We start from the raw sequence: 6,366 nt of genomic DNA, 5'->3' as shown, positions 1-6,366 counted from the left end.
AATGTACTTTTTTGCACTAAAACAAAGGAACCATTAGGAGTTGTAGTTATTTATAGGTTGTTATGCTGTGATTTTACTGGTCCGGTCCACTGGAGATCAAACTGGGCTGAATGTGGAACCTGAACTAGAATGAGTTTGACTCCCCTGCTCTAGAATGTACAGACTATGAAGAGCCAGCTTCTCTCTTCAACCACAAATAAAACACGTAACATAAAATACATCATATGAACATGCTAACAAGGTAAAAAAACAACTTGATTTTCAGCAGTGGTGGTCTTTAATGTACTGATGAAGAAGGTCCTGAAGGTAGCAATGCCATAATATGTAAACACATTTGGAAGTGAAGGTCTTTACTTTGGTAAAAATACAAAAATGTTAGGTGTCAAAATATACTTATAGTAAAAACTAAGCATACTCATGATTCAAACATGACCCATTTCAGCTTCCAGCACCACAGGAAGCAGACGCCTGACATATCAGCTCAGTCTCTCTATAGCTGCTTTTTATATTTTAAATTTATGTTATGCAGTAAAATTATGCATCAGGTGAGGTGCCAACAAGCTGCACTGAAAGAAAAACCTTGTTGGATTTGCATGAAAAAAATTTACCGACAGCGGTTGCACAAAATTATATTGTGTTTTGGTTAAAATACATGTTCAAGCAATATCCCCATGATTAATATTTGTTATTTGAGCATTATTATTTCACATTAAAATCTTTTAGTCAAATCATGTTTCTTTTTTGTACTTTACCTGTGATATACAAGCATGAACCATTTGTATTAAATATATATATTTATGTATTTATTTTACAATACATGATTACATTTCCTATTCTATTTATGATACAGTTCTATTGATGCAACCTAAATTAAATTACTTTCACTAAAGCTATATTTGTGCTGACCTACAAAGCAATCAAAACATAGTATTCAATCATCAAATATAACAAACTGATTTAATATTTCTTCTTAGATCAACCAATCATTAACATGGAAACTACAAAACCTGTTTTAACAGTGAAATATTTCATCTCAAACAATGCATTTAACCTGCAGAACTGTACTTCCTCCACATTCAACTTAAAGTGCACATTTGCATAATCAGGCATATGGGTTCTGTAAAGCGTCTTGAGACAATTTGACTGCTATATAAATTGAATTGAATTGAATTGAATTTTAAAAATTCTTTTGGGTGCCTCAGATGACACTGTTAAAACCTCAAAAAAGTCGATTTTGTGTCTTTTAAGACACTATGAACCAAGTGTTCAGTGAATGTTCTACTAAGGAAGTCCAGCTCCAGTGGAGAACTGGAGGCAGCGATGGAGAAGCAGATGAGAGGAACAAACATCAGTTAGTGGAGGATGGATGTACCGGGTGCCACAACATAGTAATTTAATCATTAGAATAGCTTTACTGTATTTAATAATACGCATTTTGACTTGCTTTTTATATAGTTAACTTGGTATTGTGTGGAATAGGTTTTGGCAAAATTGTTCATAGGTTTCACCAAGACGCTGTATCGTTTCAGAGTCTCATTCACTTTATTGTACTTTTGCTGTACAGTAGCTCCTGTAAAACATACAGTGCAATGCTACACAATGCTATGTATTTACATTAGGTAAGATGTGTTTGAATTAACGTCTAGAAAACCAGAAAACAATCTGATGATTTTATTATTCAAGAAGCGTGTCTTTTACCAAATTTAATGTCAGTGTACAAGAGCTTCAAATGCTACATTGTGTCATTTGATTAGTACTTTAATCATTTGCAAATTTGCTCTGAATTTCTATTTTTGAACAAGCAGAATCACTTCTTTATCTGGAGGTTCTGTCTTGCAAACTTTGAGCAGAAAGTAGTGGATGTATTAATAAATAATAATAATAATACCTTTAATTTATAATGCACTTTACATATAAAATCTCAAAGTGCTACAATGCATTTAAAAGAAACATTGAAGAAAAATGATGTAGTCTTTTGTAAACACTTGATAGATATTTGAATGTTTACATGCACGGTACACAGAGAAAGATGCCCAACTGCTATTTTTCTCCCTCTGAGGTTAAAAGAACTATATTTATTGCTTAGCATATATAACAAAATATATATACATTGTAGGTCACATAAAGGCTGGTGAAATGAAGGATCTTTTAGGGTGTCAGTGGATTAGTCTGTTACTGAAGATGCATTAAATTCCAGCCTGGACTTCTTCTGGATGCTGCTTTAAACTGGGCACTGGACACATCAGTGCAGAGAATTCTCGCATCAAACTCACCTGAGAACCAACAGTCAGTGTCACAGCCTTCTAGCGCCCCCTGCTGCTGTGGAGTGTAAATCACTCAGCTCTTACGTCTGGCCTTCTCTCTCTGAAGTGAATCTATTATTCTTTTACAGGATTTAATGAATATTTATGAACAGGGCCTTCATGTGAGATCAGCCAATCAGCTGACAGAATGCCAGACATAAATCAACTGACAGCTGGCAGGCAGTAAACAGCACAGAACTATTTATATGTGCATTTTTAACATTTAGCTGACGTTTTCATCTGGAAGCAACAGAAATGAGAGCCTCAGCAGGGTGGGCTGTAGTTAATAGCAGAGGTCAGAGGTCACAGGCCTGATATCAGCTTTAATGGAGGCAGGAGGGAAGGAACGGTTAGAGACGATGGAAATCTGTGGCTGCTAATGCTGAGATAAAGTCTTTTAACCCTTAGATGCAGAAGTGGGTCAAAAATAAGCTTGTGAGGTCGTTTTCTTTCAATATCTTTGTAATGAAAAGGTTTTATCATTTCGTATTCCAGCTATTCCTCAAAAAACATGTTTCTGATGTCATTCCATTTTAATTTTTAAGTTGCCTTTTGTACTTTTAAAGAAATTGTGATATTTGTATTACTGGCCCAAGCTCTGAAAAATGTTCCATAACCTCACTCCACACATTGAAAGACAAAAGGACTTTAGTGTTGTTATGAAATCTACCATGTTTTCGGTTTAAATCCCCCCTCCAATTATAACCCCCATCTCTGTTAAAAAAAGCAAGATCTGAATATTTACAGGAATAAAGAAATACAAATATTAAAAGAGACAATTATGAATACAAGCATTTAAAAATGTAAATGTGTGTAGATATGTAGATTCATAACATGAATACACAGGATGCAGTGAAGACGATCAAACTGAGTTTATCTATTCTCAGTGTATCAGACAGAAGTGCATTTTTTGGTTTTTATTTTACATAATCTATATGTAGGAAGTGTGAAATGGACCTTTCTATTACTACCACCAATACTACCAATAGTAGTTATAAAGCCTAACTCATATATATCCAGATTACCATCTATGTTCTTCCTCCAAACCCATTTTATGATTGGGATTACAGGCAGTTCTTTAGGACTGCTCTCAAATAATTGAAATGTTACTAAACAAGGTTATGCTTATCAATTTAAATAGCTCTGGTCTCCAGTATATTGGCGAATTTGGTTCTATGTACTTAATTTATTAGCATGACTTCTTTTTAATATGGTGTGTACAGACTTAATTACTTCTCTGTCTACTTTTCTTACTCCATGTAGGTTTCCCAAAGACTATGGGTTGAGGAGGAAGTGGAAGTTTGTCGGCTTAGACCTGGTGTCATTCCATCAGTGTTAAACTTCCTGGCTCATCTTGGAAGAGTACGTGCCAGAAAGACCACGACCAAGCAGCCTTGAGATCTTAGACAGCGTCTCCCTGAGGTGGGTGTCAACGGTGTTCACAGTCAGGTCTGTGGTAATCCCGTCAAAAAACAAAACAGAAAAAAATCTAGATTATAAATCAACATGTAACCAAAGCACTCTGTGTATAACGCCATAGTATAGGATGTAGTTCAGAAAATGTCAAAGTATAGTATGCTTTACTCAAGAATAACATAGTATGGCCTGTAGTTCATAGTACAGCATGTTGGCAAGAAAAAAAAACAAAACATAGATTATTATGTGGTTCAAAAAGTGCAAAATGATAGGATGTTGCCTAAAATTGTCATGTATGATACGTGGTTCAAAAAATGTCATAGTGCAGTATATTGTCAAAATAGTATGTAATTCAAGAAAACATCAGAGTATAATATGTCGTCTAAAAAATGCCATAGAATAATATTTCATTGCACAAGTAAAAGTAAAGTAATTTTTAAAACTGTTCAAATTCTGATATGTTGCTAAAAAAACAAAAAAAACTAAAACAAAAAAAAGTCGCAGTAATATGTCAATTAAAAAAGCCTATAGTATAGCGTGTCGCCCAACAAACATCATAGTATAGCATGTGGCTCTAAAAACGTCACAGTATAGCCTTTAGTCCACAGCTGTCAGTAGATGAGGAGCAACACAAAAACAGTCCAAACGCTGGTTTCCAGAGGGTTAGATGAGAATTTATTTGAAAGAGTAAGTTTACAACAACACAACATGTGAGGGGGTTAAAAGCAAATGGGTGTTATTAAAATAAAAATAAATAAACAGAACTAAAAGTGAACTTCACGTTGACATTGATGGGCATTCCAACCAGGAACAAAGTAAAAGATAATCAATACGAAAAAAACTCTTCCTGTTCACCTCTTAAAACCCAAAAACACACTGCAGTAGCATCCTAAACTAAAACTACCAATGGGTTCCCTGTTTTCCTTTGTGAACAATTCAAAGGTCCCTCTCTATCTCCCCACACATCCACCAACCACTGGAACACATCTCCAAAGTTCTGCTGGGCCAGCTCAGCTTCCCCTCAGAAGAAGTGCTGCCACCTGCCAGATGAAGGAGCCTTTTGAGAGGCAGCTGGCATCGTGATTGGACTGTACTTTGGTCTGTTCCAATCCAGCTTCAGCTCCAGAGACGGCAGGCAGGACGAGTCAACGGAGGCCGGATGGACGAAGGCATGCAGCTGAGTACAATCCAGAAAACAACAGAGGAGGAGTGCAGCAGCCCAGAGCCAGAACAACCAGAGTAGCATCATATGTCTCTTAGAAAACATCATAGTATAGCCTTTGGGATGAAAAACACCATCATATACATCGTATATTGTACAAATAACAAGTCAAAGGAAAGAGACATACATTGTAGAATTGTAGTAATTGTGGGCTGACTGATTTACTGATTATCAGTATTTTATTTTTTACTGATTTACGGTAATAAATAAATTTAAAAATGGCGCTACTTTGGCTCTGAACCTTTATCTACCTGTGGTCGCTCTGTCTTCTGGAGTCATTTGATTGGTTATACGTCACGAATAAAACTCCTTTAACTTAACATCTGTAAACAAAACAAAAACGTATCAGCAAAGTTTTCTGTTAGTTTGTGTTCTTCTAAGTTTAACTCCAAGATTTTAAATACTTTCATTTACTGCAAATGAATATCTACTCCAAAGGTCTCACTAATAATCATTATCAGCCTTAAAAACCCACAAAACACCCCTCTATACTGGACCACACTTAGTACAGTCCGGTTCCCCCTTCTATAAATCTACTTGGAATCTTCCACTTCCTGTTTGTCAAAGTGGCCTTCTACCTGGACAGGTTTTTTTGGAACTCATGCAACAAACATTTTGGGTAACTGCATTTTAATATGGATGGATGACACTGAATTAGAGTCTGTTTTAATGAGACTGAGTTAAGATGTGTAGCTCTGTCGTTAAATAGGAAATTATTTCTCTGAATTCACAGAGAAAAGTCTGAAATGTTTGCTAGGTTAGCGTCCCACATGTTCTTTGGCTCAGCTAAAGCTAACTCTCTCCAACTTCTGGATCTCTTGAGTTGCTTGTTGTTAAAATATCTTGCTAGAGGTGCTGAAGCTCAGAAAGTCTGAGATGTTTGTTCAAAATAAGCTCATTCTCAAGTCTGATCTGAACTGTCCTCTTTTGTTTGAACTTTCCCTAAACTTAGCAGTTAATGACAGAGCAGCACATCCAGACTCAGTCTCATTTATGTAGAGATTAAACTTCAGTGTCATTCATTGATGTTAAAGTGCAGTTTTTCAAATGTTTGTTGCACATGCTCCCGACCAAACCAGTCCAGGTGGAAGACGATGTGAAGAGAAAGCTCCAGAGGATGAATATCACACATTTACGTTGGAAATAAATGTCCTTTAATTAGACATTGTCATGCCAAAGTTGGATTTCCCTTTAATGATGTTCAAATCTTTGTTGAGTGTTTTGTTGATGTTGATTTCTAAATGTTTTCTGACACTCGGCCCCAAAGATTAAAACCTTCTACGGCTCACAAGCTGCAATAATTCACACATTATCAACTATCTTTCTGACTAAACTAAGATAAAAAGTGAAAAACTGCCTGATTCCTGCATCATGAATGTAAATCTTTTTGGTTTTTATGACAGTAAACTGAATATATTTGGGTTT

The 6,366-nt window shown here is 35.8% G+C and overlaps 1 long non-coding RNA gene across 1 annotated transcript in view; it reads left to right on the top strand.

The window, feature by feature from the left end:
• LOC129347510 (uncharacterized) overlaps positions 1–6,104 on the top strand; it is a 28,352-nt gene extending 22,248 nt beyond the window's left edge. The window contains exons 3-4 of the long non-coding RNA XR_008599644.1: positions 3,567–3,725; positions 4,662–6,104. This is a non-coding gene — a long non-coding RNA (uncharacterized LOC129347510). The remainder of the gene's footprint in view (positions 1–3,566; positions 3,726–4,661) is intronic.
• The last annotated feature ends 262 nt before the right edge of the window (positions 6,105–6,366 follow it).

This window comes from Amphiprion ocellaris, chromosome 19 (genome assembly GCF_022539595.1).
Source record: "Amphiprion ocellaris isolate individual 3 ecotype Okinawa chromosome 19, ASM2253959v1, whole genome shotgun sequence".
NCBI classification, from domain to species: domain Eukaryota; kingdom Metazoa; phylum Chordata; class Actinopteri; family Pomacentridae; genus Amphiprion; species Amphiprion ocellaris.
Note: the sequence above shows the minus strand (reverse complement) of the source record. Positions and strands in the feature narration are given on the sequence as shown.